This window comes from Periplaneta americana, chromosome 6 (genome assembly GCF_040183065.1).
Source record: "Periplaneta americana isolate PAMFEO1 chromosome 6, P.americana_PAMFEO1_priV1, whole genome shotgun sequence".
NCBI lineage: Eukaryota > Metazoa > Arthropoda > Insecta > Blattodea > Blattidae > Periplaneta > Periplaneta americana.
The window spans coordinates 124,096,657-124,115,312 of NC_091122.1; the positions used below are offsets into that span (position 1 = coordinate 124,096,657).

The 18,656-nt window shown below is 36.1% G+C and overlaps 1 long non-coding RNA gene across 4 annotated transcripts in view; it reads right to left on the bottom strand.

The window, feature by feature from the left end:
* LOC138701702 (uncharacterized) overlaps window positions 1–18,656 on the bottom strand; it is a 170,611-nt gene that overhangs the window by 4,973 nt on the left and 146,982 nt on the right. For 3 of the 4 annotated variants that reach the window (XR_011332674.1, XR_011332671.1, XR_011332673.1), the window contains 2 exons: window positions 5,276–5,418; window positions 4,802–4,965 (listed from right to left, as the gene is read on the bottom strand). This is a non-coding gene — a long non-coding RNA (uncharacterized lncRNA). The remainder of the gene's footprint in view (window positions 1–4,801; window positions 4,966–5,275; window positions 5,419–18,656) is intronic. The other variant, XR_011332672.1, reaches the window with a different exon arrangement.

Here is an 18,656-nt window from a genome sequence, read left to right on the forward strand (position 1 = left end):
TTATCTAATATAATTTGAAATATATTAACATTCTATGTATTTTAGTTTAATTCTGCTACCCAGTTTATTTCAGTGTTTAATTAATAGTTCATAGTATTTTGTTGTTTAATTCGTAAATAACTCTTGTATACATGTAACTCTCATCTAAATCAAATTGTTGAATTCTTTGTAAGTTCATGCATATGTATATACACTTTTTGCTGGTTGTGTGGAAGAGAAGGCCTTACGGCCTTAACTCTGCCAGCTAAAATAAATCATTATTATTATTATTATTATTATTATTATTATTATTATTATTTTAGTAGATTAATTGCATCATGAAGTATAATTTTGCTTTTAGTTTCATTGCATTTCTGGTGGTGTGGAAGAGAAGGCCTGATGGCCTTAACCCTACCGGAGTAAGCAAATAAATAAATGGATGAATGAATGAATGAATGAATGAATGAATGAATGAATGAATGAATGAATACTTTGCAGAAATTATTCACGCCCTCAATATTAAACGTGGTCTGATATAAGTACGAATAGCATAGACTTCAAATTCTATAGTCACAAATTTTCAAATACTTTACTGACAAATTTTTACGTAGTACAGGCATTAAGATATACAGCAAAGAAACTACCGTAACAGAAAGAAAACCTACAGTTTAGCTTGAGGATTTGGAGCTGGTCGTGGTTTCTTATTCCGTTTGGGCTGACTACTTGGAAGGGATTTTCGAGGTTTTCTCCAACTATAAGGTGAATGTCAGGAAAAACGTGGCGAATTCTCTATTTTATTTCACAAAAATACCATTTCGCTATCACCAATTCCCCTAAGGCTAAATTTTCTCGCAGTTGATACAGAATCGTAAAATAACCGATTATAGAAGCAAATGCACACGAATATCCACCTCTAATTTAGAGAGGTACTTATGCTCTAATTCAAACCTTATATTAGGTCTGTATGTTTCGTGATCTAACAATAAGTTTCGTTTGTTCTTTTCCAGAATTCTTTGTTTGAGATTGTATCAAGCCAGCTGATTTAGGTCTTTTGTAATTTGTTCTTTATTTCCTGAATCACTTTCCAGATCTCATATCCATATACAAGGATATACAGTGTGATCCGCTCGAGAAGGCATAAAATAAAATCAACATAAATTATATCAGGAGTGACACAGAAGTTATTTCATTTTCATTTAATGTATTGTATTCCATAGATCTTACATTAGCATTGAAACATTAAGATGTGGAACAAGTCAAAATGTTAAAAGATTACAGTTTTTTGGCAAGATGAAGTGAGGTGAGGCCGAGGATTCGGCGTAGATTACCTGACATTTGCTTTATGGTTGAAAAAACCTCGGAAAAAACCCAACGGGGCACGACCCACGCCGCCTTTTATTGTACACAGTAAAGGGACTCTAGAACACACTTAACTTGAAACCACTTGCTTCTCTCCTATCGGTCACTAAGTTTCGCTCCATCTTTTATTACTATTTTACTTCTAAGTCAATCTCTTCCTTTAAAAGTCATTGTTTTTGTTTAACTGCTACAGATATTCAAACCGTATTGGGCTGTAATTAATTTCTGTTTGTGAACAGATTTTTGTAAACTGTCTTCTGAGTCTGCCACTATAGGGACATCATTTTATTTTTACATCAATTTTTATTGTACCTGAGTTTTTTAATGTACTTCATTCCCACCCCTTCTACTAACGAAGTCCAACCGTCTTCCACACAGAACCAAGGCCGCATATGCAGTCAAAGTCGCCTTACGATCATAGTAAACATTACTGAGTTAGTGAGTGTAGTACGTTCCAGAAAGACAGCTTTCAATATTGAATCATATTTTCGCACAGGTACTGTCGTCCGTTTACCTACGTCACATCCCGGTTTCCCCCACCCACTTATGCTCGCTCCTCTGTAAAGGCTAGTGGCTGGGCTGTCTTAGCTCTTTTCTGAGAACATTAATTTCTTTAGGAATTGGACGTCTGTGTAATATTATACAACTGCTTAAAATGACTTAAATAAAATGACCTCGTTAAGTAATTAACTGTCACGTGATTTCCCCCCTTTCTACCATCTTCGACATAACCTCTTGGACGGAAAGTAAATAGCATGTCTGAGTAATTCTATCTTTTCGGATCGGGCAGAAGTGAAGATTGAATTTACAGTACGTAAGGTACTCTTTTATAGAGTATGTACAGAATTATTTCAACATGAGTTACTGGCTCCGTCTAGAAGATCGTAAGAAAATCCACTGTCTTTCCCTTCTCTTTCACATATTGCATTTCTCCACTCCTGTCTATCTTGCGTCTCGTTTTCAAAATTTATCCACCCATCATAACCTAGACACACGATCACAACACTCCTCAATATTATCCATTCCCTCCCACCGAACATCCTCATATTCATCTTCTTTCACTGTGGCTGTTCCTCGACTTTGGAATTCCCTACCGAGTAATGTCAGGGACTGTCAGACATCAAATCAGTTTAAGAATAGGTTAACGAGATATTTTTCTAACAATTATTGTCAACAATAATAGCTGTTTCAGGTTTCTCAATGTTTAATGGTTATATATATCACAGATAAATATCTAAATTATCTCATTATTATTATTATTATTATTATTATTATTACTATTATTATTATTACCATTATTATTATTATTATTATTATCATAACTATTTCTTATCAGTGTTTATTATTGTCACACTAACATTAGTTATCCAATTTTCATTATTTACTTTCATGTTGTTTTATGATCTAGATGTTAATGTAATAACTATGTAAGCAAAAGTATTTAATTAGAATTAGAGTCTGGCTGGGCGGAAGAAAAGGCCTACTGGCCTTAGCTCTGCCAGATTAAATAAATAAATAAATTATTATTATTATTATTATTAGTACGAAAGACGAAACTGGTAATTGGAATTAGGTACAGTAGTCTGTATTGCGATAATATGCACAAAAGAATGAAGCCTATATCGAAATGAACGGCCACCATTTTCAAAAATGTGTTTAAATATCCATATTATGATTATTTTTCAATTTAACTTCATTCTCTATAGTGTACGCTAATGTGCTGTAGACAGTATAATATACACTGCATAATGAATACGTCCGAATGGATAGCTCAGTCCGTGAGTAAAAACACTTATTGTTAATACTGTACTGTATTTTGATTAAACAAAAATCTAATGAAAATTATCAAACTCAAAATCGCGATATTTCTTACTTTACGTAAATGGATGAACTACTTTTCTTCCCTCCTATACCTAGTAAAGTGATTTGTCTGTGTATTACGCCAGTATCATAGAACTCCAGTCATGGAAGGGAGTAGCAAACGGATTTTCCGGTTCTCAACCGTTGATCCAAAGGTATAGCCAGGTTAATATTAGAAATGTTAGTAAAAATAAAATGATGTCCTTTTATAACTTGATCATCTGCAAAAAGAATTTTCTGAATTTCATTCTTTTCTGAGATCTTTATTCCTTTTATATAGTTTTCTTACTTCCATTTTGATATGATTTCATTGACAAATATGTTAAATAATATAGGAGACAAGGGACATCCTTGTCTAACGCCTTTGTCGGTGATGATTATTATTGTTAATAATATAATAATAATAATAATAATAATAATAATAATAATAATTGCTATTACTGTTATTATCTCTCTCTTTTTTCCCTATATTATTTTATAAGTATTCTGTAATGTTATCTTTTGATCCTGTTTATTTACTCTAGTAGACTTTAACGTAATTTGCATTACTTAATGTCATTGTTTATACTTGCATTTGCAGGCCCTATGGTTTTATTCCTGTTAGAATAAATAAATAAGCAAATAAATAAATTCATATGGCGTAAAATAGAAGTCTTAAGAGTTACTATGTGGATAGTGTACAGAGGAAGTATGTCATTGACATGGCACGGATCTTTTATTTTCTCATACGACGCGCCACGACACTTATTCCACTCTTGCGCTGAGCCGTGCGCCGTCTCTGTCTCCACACAGCTGCACCCAATAGCGCCGTCTCTGTCGTGGAGGGTTCGACCCGCCCGCCTGCCAGAGCTATTCCCGGACGCCCCTTCCTCCCCTTGCCATGTAATATCCACCAAGACCCTAATCTGGGACTTCGCGGAAGGTGGTGGCGTTCGTGTGTAGACACAGTAATGTTTTGGAGGCCGACGCTCTGTCCGGGGGGCATCTCCCCTCATCATGATCATAGCGTAACGTGGACATTAAATTCAGGAAAAAGATGCTACGAGATAGCAGGAACCTGTAATACTTTATAGGCCAAATACTTCTCAAGGGCTATGACCGGTGATGGCAAATCTTTTGGGCAAAATTTTCCTTTTCCTTCACCGAAATTAGCCACCGGCGTGGCTCAGTCGGTTAAGGCGCTTGCCTGCCGGTCTGAAGTTGCGTTCGGGCGCGGGTTCGATCCCCGCTTGGGCTGATTACCTGGTTGGGGTTTTTCCGAGGTTTTCCCCAACCGTAAGGCGAATGCCAGGTAATCTATGGCGAATTCTCGGCCTCATCTCGCCAAATATTATCTCGCTATCACCAATCTCATCGACGCTAAATAACCTAGTAGTTGATACAACGTCGTTAAATAACCAACTAAAAAAATCACCGACATTTATCTATTCAAGCTCGAATTTCACTCAATTTAAATTGGCCCCGACCTTATACAGTTCTCTTATTGTGAAACGTTTATGCTCGAGTCAAATGGATAAAACGTTACAAAAATTTCAACTTCCGATTCACTTGCTTACGTTACACGTTCTCACGTCACTTGCTTATCAACAGAACAGACTCTTACATTATGCAAATCTAGCTTTCAGATGAAGCTCCTTCGTTGCTCGGATTCTTGTCGCTGCCGATCACTTACAACATCAACATGGAGTATTTCAACGTATGAGAGACGCATTATCACGTCGTTGTACATCATGTATTGAAGCAGGAGGCCGCACGTTTGAACAATACCTGTAAACAAAATGTCACCAAAACCATTTTAAATGGTTACCACACTTACGATCTTATTAGTCTATACTTGTTTTTTTTTTTTTTTTTTTTTTTTTTTTAAGATGGAACATGACACTTACTCCAAAAGCAACTGAATGTCACATAGCGTGGTAGGCCTGTTGCTATGGTAACAACGGTTGAGTTGCCAAACTTACCGTTCCCATGTGATGAGTGCTTAATAGTTCTCTTGGCGACATTTATTGTGCACACAATGTTAGCATTGGTACGTTTCATGTTTGCTTTTCTGTCGATTTTTGTGTTGTTTTCTTACCTTCACGTCAATTGTCAATGAATGTTTTAACGTCAGCCATCTTAACATCAATTGCTAGCTTCCATCAGCTGGCAGCATGATAGTCCATACTGGCAACATAGCACTGTAGTTCCAAGCTCGGCCGCTTAACTGTCATGTCCCATCTTTAAAAAAAACAGGTAGGCCTATAATAAAACGTGTATAGTTTTTATGCGAGACATGTAGAATTGAGATAGAAAACGTTACTAATAAACCATGCATAAGCGATGGATGTATACTGTAAGCAGTCTGTATCTATACAATGGGGAATTGCTTTGCAGTAGTTATATACACGATACCCCTTGTTTAAGCGTTGTATATAGAGAAAAAATGGCCGCCCCTCTAACAGCTGTACGTATCGACTGTCATTTTATGATGGTGGTTGCCTGGTAACCACAGAAGAACAAATAAAAGAGCACACAATAATTAGAATAATATTGCTGTAGCTTGTACTCTTTGACCAAAATATAGTGTGGTAATCAACGAGCTAGAAGTAAGAATATAGAGTGGCGATCGCGCCGCCATCTTTGAAACTTTTGAACCTACATCCGCCATGTATTAACTGGTCAACAAGTGGGCGTGATTCCTATAGGATAATACGGAAAATAACTGCATAGAATATGTTGCAGCTTGTAAATCTTATTTTATATCGCATTAACCCATATATTCCAATTTACTAACATTTCTTTATTTTAACAGCTGTCAGAAAACCATGCAGCAACAGTTTATCCCATACATCTTACGTTAACATCGAAACTTAAAGATGTGGATACAAGTGGGCGTGATTCCTATAGGATGAGGCTGAAAGGATTGTATATAACGTGTTGCATCTTGTGAATTTTATTTTATATTGCAACAACTCGTATATCCCATTTTTACCAGTGGGAAGGAAACCCACGCAACATTTATTCTATACATCTTACATTGACATTGAAACTTTAAGATGTGGAACAAGTACAGAAGTGGGCGTAGTTCCTATAAGATGAGACGGAAAGGGTAGTGCAGGATAGTTGTATCTTGTGAATCTTATTTTATATCGCAATAACTTGTATATCCCATTTTTACTAACACTTCTTTATTTTTAATAGTCGTCAGTAAACTCGTGCAGCAACATTTTATTCCATACATCTTAGCTAACTGGAGTTGACATGTTTTCTTCTTTTCGAATGCAATGAATCGTCGATAGAGTGAAACGTAAGTAATGAGCATATTCAAATGTCTAAATACACATTATTTTTTGTGCGAGATCGTGCGTATTTGCTTGTTTTCCGCACAGAACCAATACGCGGTAAGTGTGAAATACCACATTCAGTATTCCCAACGTAACACACATAACAATTTCCCTCTTCTTACCGCTTAAGCGCCACATTCATTTTACTGCTTTAGGCTTTTAACATATTATTTTTAGACACGTTTAACATAGTAATAATTATAAATTGGAAACTTACCACTGCAATTTCACCTAAATTGCAATGTTAATTATTATTTTTAAATATTTGCAAAAATTAAGTAAAGTCTACTACTTCACGAAACTTATTGCATTCCTGATACAAGTAACATTAAGGAAGCCGTGAAAAAATCAACAAGATTCCAGATGCCGATGTTATTACTGCAATATGTTATTTAAATAATATTGTTAAAATATTAAAATTAAAAATAAATCATTACATAACCTTACCGTTTGTTTTAAGTTCGCATTTATAGACTGGGAAAAAAAAAAAGACAGACGTATATCACGGCCTGCTGGAGTATAGTAAACACAGAAAACATTTAATAGCAACAATGTTGAAGAAAGATATTTTAGTTTTCCGAAGTTGCCGTCATTGAACAGAAACCAACATGGAGATTTCATTGCAACGAATTAGAAACTCGGCTTTCAGGTATGTAATAAACGATCTTCTCACAAAATAATGTACGATACACGAGCGGTATGTTTGTTTTCATGTTCTCGGAAATTAAAAAAGCTCAACTACGTTTCGCTTTTTCAATCTTTTCCTCGACCATGAAAACGTCAACATACCGCTCTTGTAACGTATATTACTATTTTGTAAATTAGTCATTTTGACACTATGAAAATGCAGGCGAGATCGAACACGCTTTCAGTGGAAGACACGTAGGCTAAGCTTCAGTTTCGTTGGACGGACATAGGCTACTTGAAGTCTTATTCATGCCAGTATGTTATACAGACCTGAATTCTGGTGGTGGTGGTCTACTGAATTTTCCTCTGACGCAGAAGAGAAAGTTTCTTCGGTGGAGGCCTAGAAGTATCTTTTCTTTTTAAATGAGATGGAAAATCGAATATGGTTGGTATTACAATGGGCAACAAACGTCCCCTCTCGTTTACAAAATACATGTATCTAGAATCGAAATGTGCGGAACACAAAACACTATGTATTGTGGGAAACCATTTCTCTCTCTTCATTTGTGAAACCAACTGCTTAGGTAACAAATCATTTTTCAGTGGGAATCTGTAAAAACAATGAACACGTTACAGGATCTTTCTATCAATAACTGTTATTTTATGTATAGTAATACCAAATTATGACAGACTACTTACTTTAAATGTGACATATTCTTTGTTTTATCACTTCGGTTGCTACAGTTATAACCAGAGCACACTAGAGGCATATTAATTACGAGATTTAAAAATCTCCGCGTGCTTATACTGTTCTCCAACCAGGAGATCAACCGTGAAAGGAATTTGCTTACTATTGCGTCATCTATTGGAGCGAAGTAGATAGATAATATTACCGTTATAACGTCAGTTTAAAAACCATGCGCTCTCCTGCATATGTTATTTCCTGTATGGAGAGATTAAAAGACCAGGAGATTAACAGTGATCTAATTTTGTAACTAGGGTAGTATCAATATGTGTGTGTATCAATGTTATTGTTTGTGCTGTGAGAGCTAACCAATACAGATACGAGTACCCACGTGTGTGACCTTAAGACATCTTATGACATCAACATTCATTCACAGCATTACCCCGCTTCGTCTCAGTCCCCAAAGACTTTCTCGTGGTTGGAGTACAGTACGTATCCTTCTGCTAAAGCGAGCTAACCAGTTAAAACATGGCGACCGGTAGTTCAAGCTAGTACCACTAAGAGCGCTGATACATACGTGAACGCCACTCTATATTCTTATTTCTAGCTCGTTGGTGGCAATCGATCAGACCCAGTCGTACTATCGATACTTAACACAGCACACTAGAGCACTCTACCGGATGCAATAGAAAATTTCATATATTCTATTATCTTTCGTAACAAAGTAATGACGGAACTATGACGTAGCTGTATAACAGTTATACTGTTACACACGACGTATGCAGTGATTATTAGTAAGGAATTTACACACGACTTATAAACGAGCTACTTATTGTATAAGACAGTTAAAGGTCTGTATATAGAGTTTTTATTAGTAAGACCGTTAGAATGTCTGCGTTCGAAGGAAACGACTGACGTAACTATTGGTTATATAACAAAAAATCTTTGTTTTGGGCTCCTCTACCATCCCTAGAAGTTTGAGTATGGAGATTTCCGACACTCTGTAGATCACAAATATGGTCCTGATCTCATCTTCTTGCCCAAATCTCGCCTGCTTCCGGGTCGATACTGAAAAGCGAAGATGGGGAGGCGATCTGGATACATTAGGTTGATGTGCTTTCATTTTCCTAATTTCTTTGAGATTTTGGTCCAACTCAAGATATGCACAAGTGGTTGTACTTATCTGTCAAGTGACGAAAATAATGAAGTTACCGCGTAAAACAAAGCAAATTGCGAGACACTTGTGTGCATACTCGAGTAATAGCACCAGAGTGCTTATTTCACACCAATTCGTTTCACAAAGAAGTCATTATTATCACAAATTAGCCACAGATTAAGAAATCACAAGGAAGAAAATTTCGTTTACCGCTCCAAAGAGCTTCATTACTCTTTATGAATTGTGAGAAACGAGTACACGGTGGCGACTGTTCTAGTTCAATCTGCAGCGTTTAATGGGCGGGAAATGGAGGTAAATTTCACCCGTTTTACAACTTCCCTGACGTATCTCACGGGTAATAAAATTTTCTTACATTATTGCACGTGCAGTTATTACCGCCATTACAAGAGGCACTTCCATTCACATTTCCTGGAACATGAAGTATTTCCAATCTCTGACCTCTCATTTTCGTGATATAATGTAATAACTAATTTTCTGCATTAATGTCGATTTTACGGTTTGAAACTTTAAGCCCGGAAATGTAATGCCCCTGTGCAGTCTGCTTATCGAGGTACCAGCGAGAAGTTATGTTGTAAAATGAGAAACAGTTTAGGTCAAGGACCTGCTACGTGAAGGAGAAGAGCAAGAATTGCAATATGCAGAAGACGTGAGAAAGGAGATTAAGGTGGCAAAGAGGATTATGCAGTAGAAGCGAGTGAAGACGCTAGATAATTTATGTAGAACATGAAGACTAGGTAGAAGAAGAAAATATGGTCGGAAACGAAAATTAAATTAGGCTATAAAGGAGAATAAGTGTGTGGGTGAAGAGATTGGTAGTAAAATGGAACATAGCAAGCATGATATAGAATATCATTTAGGAAAAGAATGATAAGAAGAGTATTTGATATACCTAGAAAGGAAGTAGAGTAGAATTTTTACGAAATGAAGAAGAAGAGAAGAAATAATTAGTATGCAAGATGAAAAGTCGGAAGAAATTCTATGATAAGAGTTAAAAGAAAGATTGGTGTTAGAAGATGTAAATGAAGAATTAGTAAATGATGAAAAGAAGAAAATAAAGGAGAATAAAATGAGAAGACGTAGAAGAAGAAAAAGAAGAAATATCTTGCAAGATTCCTTGTATCTGTTGCATAATCATTTATATCCTACTTAGAGTTTTTAAGTATTTTATATCCTTCAAATCTTATAACCTAGATATTATGTTTTTTTTTTCTTTAGAGTAGAAGTTTTTCAGTTATATTTTTCTGAACGATTTATAGTCATCTGGGATGTCAGATAGACAATTTTAATTAATAAAGTGTTTCTGTCCATGAGAAAATGTATAAGAAGAATAAGTACGAGATATTGTAGAGGAGGAATTAATGAGGAAATGTAGGACAAAAATAAGTATGACAAGATGTAAAATAGGAATTAATGGGAAATTGTAACAGAAAAAGAATTAGTTAGAAAATGTGGAGGAATAAGTATTTTGTATTTATTGTTACTTACTACGAGCGAAGTACGAAATTAATACATATCTTAAGCATAATGCACATCCGTCTGAGGAAGCTGGTGGTCGAGGGCAATTCCTGTAAATAACAGTTTTGTACTAAAATACGATATAATAAAAATTCAATAAAATTACAAAAAGGTATGACAAGATATAGGAAAAAAATATACGCGAGAAGATCTAAAGGAAGAAGAATAAGTATGAGAAGACGTAGAAAAAGAATTAATATGAGATTATGTAGGAGAGAGATAATTATAAGAATATGTGGAAGAGAAAAAAGTATAATAAAATGTAAAGGGATGATTACAAGTATGAGAAGACGTAGAAGAGAAATTAATATTAGACTATGAAGAACAAGAATAAGTATAATAAGATGTGAAGGAATACGAATACGTATGAGAAGACGCAGAAAAAGAATTAATATGAGAATGAATATGAGAAGATGTGAAGGAATGAGAAGACGCAAAAGAAGAATTAATATGAGATCATGAAGAACAAGAATAAGTATGAGAAGATGTGAAGGAATGAGAATACGTATGAGAAGACGCAGAAGAAAAAATAATATGAGAATGAGTATGAGAAGATGTGAAGAAATGAGAAGAAGCAAAAGAAGAATTAATATGAGAATAAGTATGAGAAGATGTGAAGGAATGACAATACGTATGAGAAGACGCAGAAGAAGAGTTAATATGAGAATGAGTATGAGGAGATGTGAAGAAATGAGAAGACGCAAAAGAAGAATTAAGATGAGAATAAGTATGAGAAGATGTGAAGGAATGAGAATACGTATGAGAAGACGCAGAAGAAGAATTAATATGAGAATGAGTATGAGAAGATGTGAAGGAATGAGAAGACGCAAAAGAAGAATTAATGAGACTATGAAGAACAAGAATAAGTATGAGAAAATGTGAAGGGATGAGAATACGTATGAGAAGACACAGAAGAAGAATTAATATGAGAAGATGTGAAAGAATGAGAAGACGCAAAAGAAGAATTAATATGAGAATAAGTATGAGAAGATGTGAAGGAATGAGAAGACGCAAAAGAAGAATTAATATGAGACTATGAAGAACAAGAATAAATGTGAGAAGATGTGAAGGAATGGGAATACGTATAAGAAGACTCAGAAGAAGAATTAATGTGAGAATGATCATGAGAAGATATGAAGCAATAACAATACATATGAGAAGACGCAGAAAAGGAATTGATGTAAGAATATGTAGAAGAGGAGAAGATATGAAAAGATGTAGAAAAAGAATTAATGAGAAAATGTAGGAGGACAATTCATTAGAAAATGTAGATGGAGAAGAAGTTTAGCATAAGAAGATGTTGAAGTAGAATACGTACTAGAATATGTAAAGAAGAAGAATAAGAGAAGACGTAAGAGAAGAATTAATGTGAAGGAAGTGTAAGAATATGTAGAAGAGGACTAGGTATGAGAATATGTGAAGGAAGAAGAATTATTATGATAGTTGTAGAAGAAGAATAAATTAATTAGATTGTATAAAATAATACATATGGAGGACGTAATGGAAAAGAAATAATTAACAGAATATCAATAAGAATTAATATGATACTAAGTAGAAGAAGAATAAGTATAAGATGTAGAAGAGAATTGAGTATGAGATGTAGAAGAAATATAAGATTGAGATATAGAAGAAGAATAAGTATAAGATGATGTATAAGGGGAAGTATGAGAAGATATAAAAGAAGACCAATTAATGAGATTATGTAGAGGAATAAGTATGAGAAAAAATAAATGAAGAAGAATAGGTATAATATGATAGGCCTATATAAAAAGACTAAGACAATGAATAAGAAGAATAAGTATGAGAAGATGAATAATAATAAATATGAGATGATGCAGAAGAAGCATGCGTGTGAGGAGATTTAAAAAAAGGTTATTGAAAGATGCAGAAGAAGAACTGTAAGAGGATGTAGAAGAGGAATAAATATGAGAATATGTAGAAGAATAAATATGAGGTGTAGAAGAAAAGAAACAGATTTAGTATGAGAAGATGTTGGAGAAGGAGAATAAGTATGAGATTTAATAGGAGAAGAATAATTTAATATAAAGAATGTAATATAGAAGAATAAGAAAAATAATTAGTGCACGATGCAGAAAAATGAGAATTAGTACGGGAAGGCGTGAAATAAGAATTAATGAAAAGATGTAGAAGAAATAGAACTAGTATGACAAGATATAGAGTCAGGGTGCGAATTAAGATTTATGTTGGGGGGGGGGGTAGAATTCTAGCTAGAGAATATCATACCGGTACATAAAATTATTATTATCCCCATTCTATACGGCTTAACGCTTGATCGCACTGAGTTGCTTGTCTTGCATCCTGTTTATAATAATAATTACAGTATATCCATGAGCAGGAGGCTTAAGATAAAATGTGTAATTCCTAAGTTACTGATTGTTGTCAGCTTGCCGGTGATGATATTATTCTCTTTGCTTACTTTATACTGTACTTTATAAAGTATGCTCGAACTACAACGATTATATTTTATAAGGGGGATAGAAGTTATCCTTGGCAGGGATGTTAATGTGAATTTATGAGAGGAGGATAACTTTCCAATAGGGGGGAAATCCCCCCCCCCTTTAGTTCGCACTCTGTGTAGAGCAAGAAGTAATACGAGAAGATGTAATAGAAAGTGATTTGCAAAAGATTAGAGAGAAGAGTTGAAGAATGTGATTCCAAAATCCGTTCAGTACATAAAAGGAGTGGGCTAGTGTTTTTTATCCACAGGTATACGGACTGAGAAAGTTTTCAAGTGACATTCACAATAACGCAAACTTTTATACAGGGATTGGCGTTGTTTCAGAAGAAAAGAAGCTTAAAATATAATGGTAGAGGTTTGAAAAATTATATGTACAAATTATAAAAATGGCCAAATAGACTGAGCGAGTTCTGGGATTTCGTGCTTCAATTAGTCTGAGAATATGTAGGTCTAGTAAAATAACAAATGAAGTAGAACTAGTATGAGATGTAGAGGAAGAAGATGAATAAGATCAAGATAAAAATGAGGATGTGAAAGAAGACGAGAAATAAGAATCACAAAGAAAAGATATGATAGAATACGACTTTGAAATGAAATAAAACTGTACTTTATACTTTGAGAATGAGGTTTTCTATTTGGAGCGGGGCCCAGCGGCTGAAACTGCTCTCTGCTGGTATGTGCAGGAAGCTTAACATCGATTTCAGTTCTGTGAATGGGGGATTTCGATTGCGCGCGTTTCATTCCTTTCGTATCGTTTTGTTCTCCGAAACGAGATGTGAATTGCATTCTGCTTTCAGTTACGTATATCTATTTTTACTGATGGAGACGTTTCTACCCGCGTATATCTATATTTTCTACGTACCAATGCTTAGATCGCAGTGAAAAAACAAAATTGTTTCAATAGTATTAAACTGTAAAATTGATAGGGTACCTATTTATATTTCGTCCTTCCGTGAAGTGTACAGTAAGTGTTCAGTACTGAAAAGTCATTTAGAGAATTGTATGGAAATAAATGTTTTCACTATCCCTCACGCTATAAGAAACTATTTTTGACATGCCGACATCTGTCAGACAGCCTTGTATTAAATACTTGACGGATATACACAATTCCATTCCTTCTCCTTCGTATTTGTACTGTATTTTTAATGTCCTTACCACTTATGCTCTTTCTTCTACACCTCTTCACCTTCGTCTTTGGATTAAACGCTTTATACTCTTAATATCCTTTCCACTTTTGTTCTTACTTCTATTCAATTCCGCCTCTTCTTCTTTGTGTTTGGCTTAAACTCTTTCACTCATAATCTGCTCATTCTTACTCTTTCTTCTACTGATTTCCATGCCTTCTTCGTCTTTAGACTAAATTGTCTCTACATTTTTTCTTTCTCATTTTTATCCTGCCTTCTCTTCCTTTCATTCTCTGTGTTATATCTGCATTCTTTTCCTTAACCTTCCTCTTTGCATTTAATTCTTTCTGCTCTTTATTTTCTCTTTATTTTACAATTCTTTTAATATTCCTCTTCCTACTTATTATTGTCTTTTGCATGTTAATATCATGGCCGTTTTACTTTATTTTATCCTCATGCTTGCTGTTTGTTTATCTTCTCCTCTTTTTATCATTCTATTTCCTATATCTTTAACATCCTTTTCACCCTTTCCTATGGATCGAACACTTTGTTCTCTTTAACTTCTACTTTCTCTTTCCTCGCTTCCGTTAGGGTACGTACACGTTGGAGCGACGATAAACGATAAAAGAAGCAGCGATGCTATATCAGAGAGAACTGAAGCATGCATTGTCATTGAGGTGTGCATATTGGAGTAACGATAAAAGCGACGAAAAAGCAAAGTTCCATTTTTTTCGCTCTTGTCGTTCAAATGATCTCTGATTAAGATAATATTAATCTGTATAATGACCGGTGGCTATCAATATATCCGAATATTAATCTATTTATTATTATTTCGGCTTATTAAATTAATTATTGTAGATATTGACAAATTGATCAGTTGTATATTTATTCGTCTTATGTCATGTGATCACAAGAACCAATCAAAACATAACGAATTCATACTATCTTTGCGACGAGAAACGGGTTTAATTTTGTACGTATTTAAGTTATATTAACCTTGAACTTGGCAGCTGATACTTTCTATATACCTTCTCTCATTAAGTGGATGCATAGAATATCTTCTACTGATAAATCAAAATGTTCGCTTCCCGCGTCCTCGTTGCTCCGATATGAACACTTGATTCTTTGATAATACCGAAGCGTCGCTAGATCATTTCTCTTATCGTTTATCGTTGCTCCAACGTGTACGTGCCCTTAGAAGCAACCTCTCTACACCCGTGCGTCTCTCATTTAACTGCCCAGATGAGTTTCGCGGACAATACTTCAACGTCGACTCAACACTTTGGATGAAGCTGTACGGTCCGTTACGGCCATGCGGATAAGATGGCGTTCATCCCGTGCTGTGGTCACATGACGTGGTCCAGTGCCCCCTCGTCTCTGCGTACGACCCTCTTCTATCCACTGGTTCTACACACGCATCACTGTCGTAGCAGCATGCCCTGTACGAGCCGAAATGTCACGGTATGACTAACCTGCTTCCCGGAGACTAACCATTCTGCCCCTTTCGAATTGACTCACGTGCTGATATTGCGCCCTTCCACGTCGACGAGGCACAACTGCATTATCTTTCATGTTTCCACTTTGTTTGGAAGCTCTGTACTGACTGAGCAAGGCATAACACTGACCTTGCTGGTGACACAAGAGACGTCACTGTTGGGCCTATGTGTACGCCATCTCTCTGAAAATGTAATCAATTATTGGTGGTACACTGTTCTACACATCTCCCGAGTTTGGAATCGTTCGGGCCATTCTTTCTGGGTGTTGCAATTTTCACAAACAGTAGAGCATTTTTATTTCCATTATCTCTTTCTTCAATTTCTGTTTTCCTTGTTCTTCCTTCGCCGTTCTCTTTGCTTAGAACCCTTTTTTTTCTATTGTTCATTTTTATAAATGATCACGAAGGGAAAATGAAATGGGTCACTGGCTGAGAAGAAACTGCCTACTGAAGGCTGCACTGGAAGGAATGCTGAAAGGGAGAAAAGTTCCTGGCAGAAGAAGATATTAGATAATATAATTAAGGTATACGAATCATATGCGGAGACTAAGAGGAAGACAGAAAATAGGAAATATTGGAGAATGCTGGATTTGCAGTGAAAGACCTGCCCTTGGGCAGAAAACCATGAATGAATGAAAATAAATATTAATTCTTCTTTTTCATTTTCTTTCTGTTTTATTTTCTGTTTACCATTTCTGTTTAATTCCTTTGTCCTTTCCTCATTATTTTTGCATTCACTTTTTATACGCGCTAAAATTACTTTCTTTTCTCCGTCTCAGATTTCCTTCCTTTCCAATTGCCACCCACCAATGTCTCTTTTCTCAGTTCAACTTCCTGTTCTATCGATCTCCTTCGTCTCTCCATTCAACTTATTCATCCGATTGTCCTTCATTTTCTCCTTATTTTTTTACTTGGATATTCAAGACGCTGTAGCAACTACTAGGTTATTTAGCGTCGATGGCAATGGTATATGGAGAGATGAGGCCGAGAATTCGCCATAGATTACCTGATATTCGCCTTACGGTTGGGAAAAACCTTGGAAAAAACCCAACCAGGTAATGGGTTCAGTTCCGCGCCGTGGCGTCGTGGTCTAAGGCATCCTGCCTAGGCCTCGAGTTACGGAATGCGCGCTGGTTCGAATCCTCATGGGGGAAGAAATGTTCTCATAAAATTTCGGCCAGTGTATGGGACCGGTTCCCACCCAGATCGTGATGCACTTGGGAAGCTACGATAGGTAGCGAAAATCCGGTTTCACAAACCAGCTATAACGGTTGGGGGGATTATCGTGTTAACCACACGATACCTCCATACTGGTTGGATGATCGTCCACCTCTGCTTCGGCATGTGGACTTGAGGCCAGCAGCCGGCTGGTCGGTCTTGGCCCTTTATGGGCTGTAGCGTCAAGGATTTTTTTATGTAATGAGTTCAAGCTGGAATTGAACCCGCGCCCGAGCGCAACTCCGGATCGCCAGACAAGCACCTTAGCCGACTGAGCTACCCCGGTGGCTTTCTCTCTTTCCATCTCTCCTCGCCTCTCTCTGTTTCTCTCCACATCGATAACGTTTACTCTTTCATGTTCTCTTTTTCTTTTTGTCTTGTTTCTCACCTCCTATTTCTTTCATCCAATTTTTTCTTCCTTTCTTCCAATTTTTGTCTTCCCTCCTCTTCTTTTTCTCTACTCATTAGCATTACTTCCTTTCCTAAGGCCACCTCTTTCTCTTCAACATCCCTTTCTCTTCCACTCTTGTACCACTTTCATGCTTCTTTGTCCTATTTGTCTTCCAAATGAAGGTATGCTAAGAGTTAGCTAGCTGTTCAGTAGGTCGACATCTTCTCTCGAGTCGCTCTCCTTGCCTGTCCTTGGAAGAGATGGAAAGCTTTTATGGCTCGTTGCAGAATCGGACTAGCGCCCCAGGGGGTTACCTGGATGCTTAGAAATCTATAGAGAATTTGATACATAGTCACAGCGATGGAGTGAATGGAAACAATCCAATCTCCTTTCACTTATATTGTATGTGATTTAATCACTTCTTTCTATCCGAATTTCAGCAATGTAATTGCCATGCAGGGAAAGTTAAGACCCCTTTGTAGAGTAGCCTTTAAAATTACATTCACTTTAATAATTCTGTAGTATATTGCGATACAAGTGTGGTAAGAGCGTTATTAAAGAATAGAGATAAGGTTTTTAAAAAATGAGACGAAGTCGAGATTTTATATTCCCGAGATTCCCTATCGCATTTACCACGTATATTTCATAATATGTTTTTGACGATCGTGCGTTTTTTGTTACTTTTCGTTAGTGTTGCCATGACACGGAACTTCAAACTCCCACATGACTGCCTGCAACTGTATATCGTAACAAAGAAAAGCAATATTGTTATGACATTTTCCCGCACGCCTTGCATTTTATTGTTCACCTGACATAATTAGGAACATTAAATCCAGACGTTTGTGTTTGGCAGGACATGTAGCACGTATGAGCGAATTCAGAAATGCATAATGTAGTATTAGTTGGGAGGCTGGAGGAAATAAGACCTTTGGGGAGATCGAGACGTAGATGGAAGGATAATATTAAAATAAGTTTGAGGGAGATGAGATGTGATGGTAGGGACTGAATTAATCTTTCGCATGATAAGGACCGATGGCGGGCTTATGTGAGGGCGGCAATGAACCTCCGGATTACTTAAAAGACATAAGTAAGTAAGTATTGTTATTATCATATTTCTTCTCTCCTCCTTTCATTCTACTCCTGTTATTATTTTCATACTCCTCTCCTACTTTTCGTACCACTCCTATCATACTTTTTATAGTACTCTCCTACTTTTCATGCTACTCCTGTTGTATTTCATATTTCTTCTCTCCTCCTTTCATTCTACTCCTGTTATTATTTTCATACTCCTCTCCTACTTTTGGTACTACTCCTATCATACTTTTTATAGTACTCTCCTACTTTTCATGCTACTCCTGTTGTATTTCATATTTCTTCTCTCCTCCTTTCATTCCACTCCTGTTATTATTTTCATACTCCTC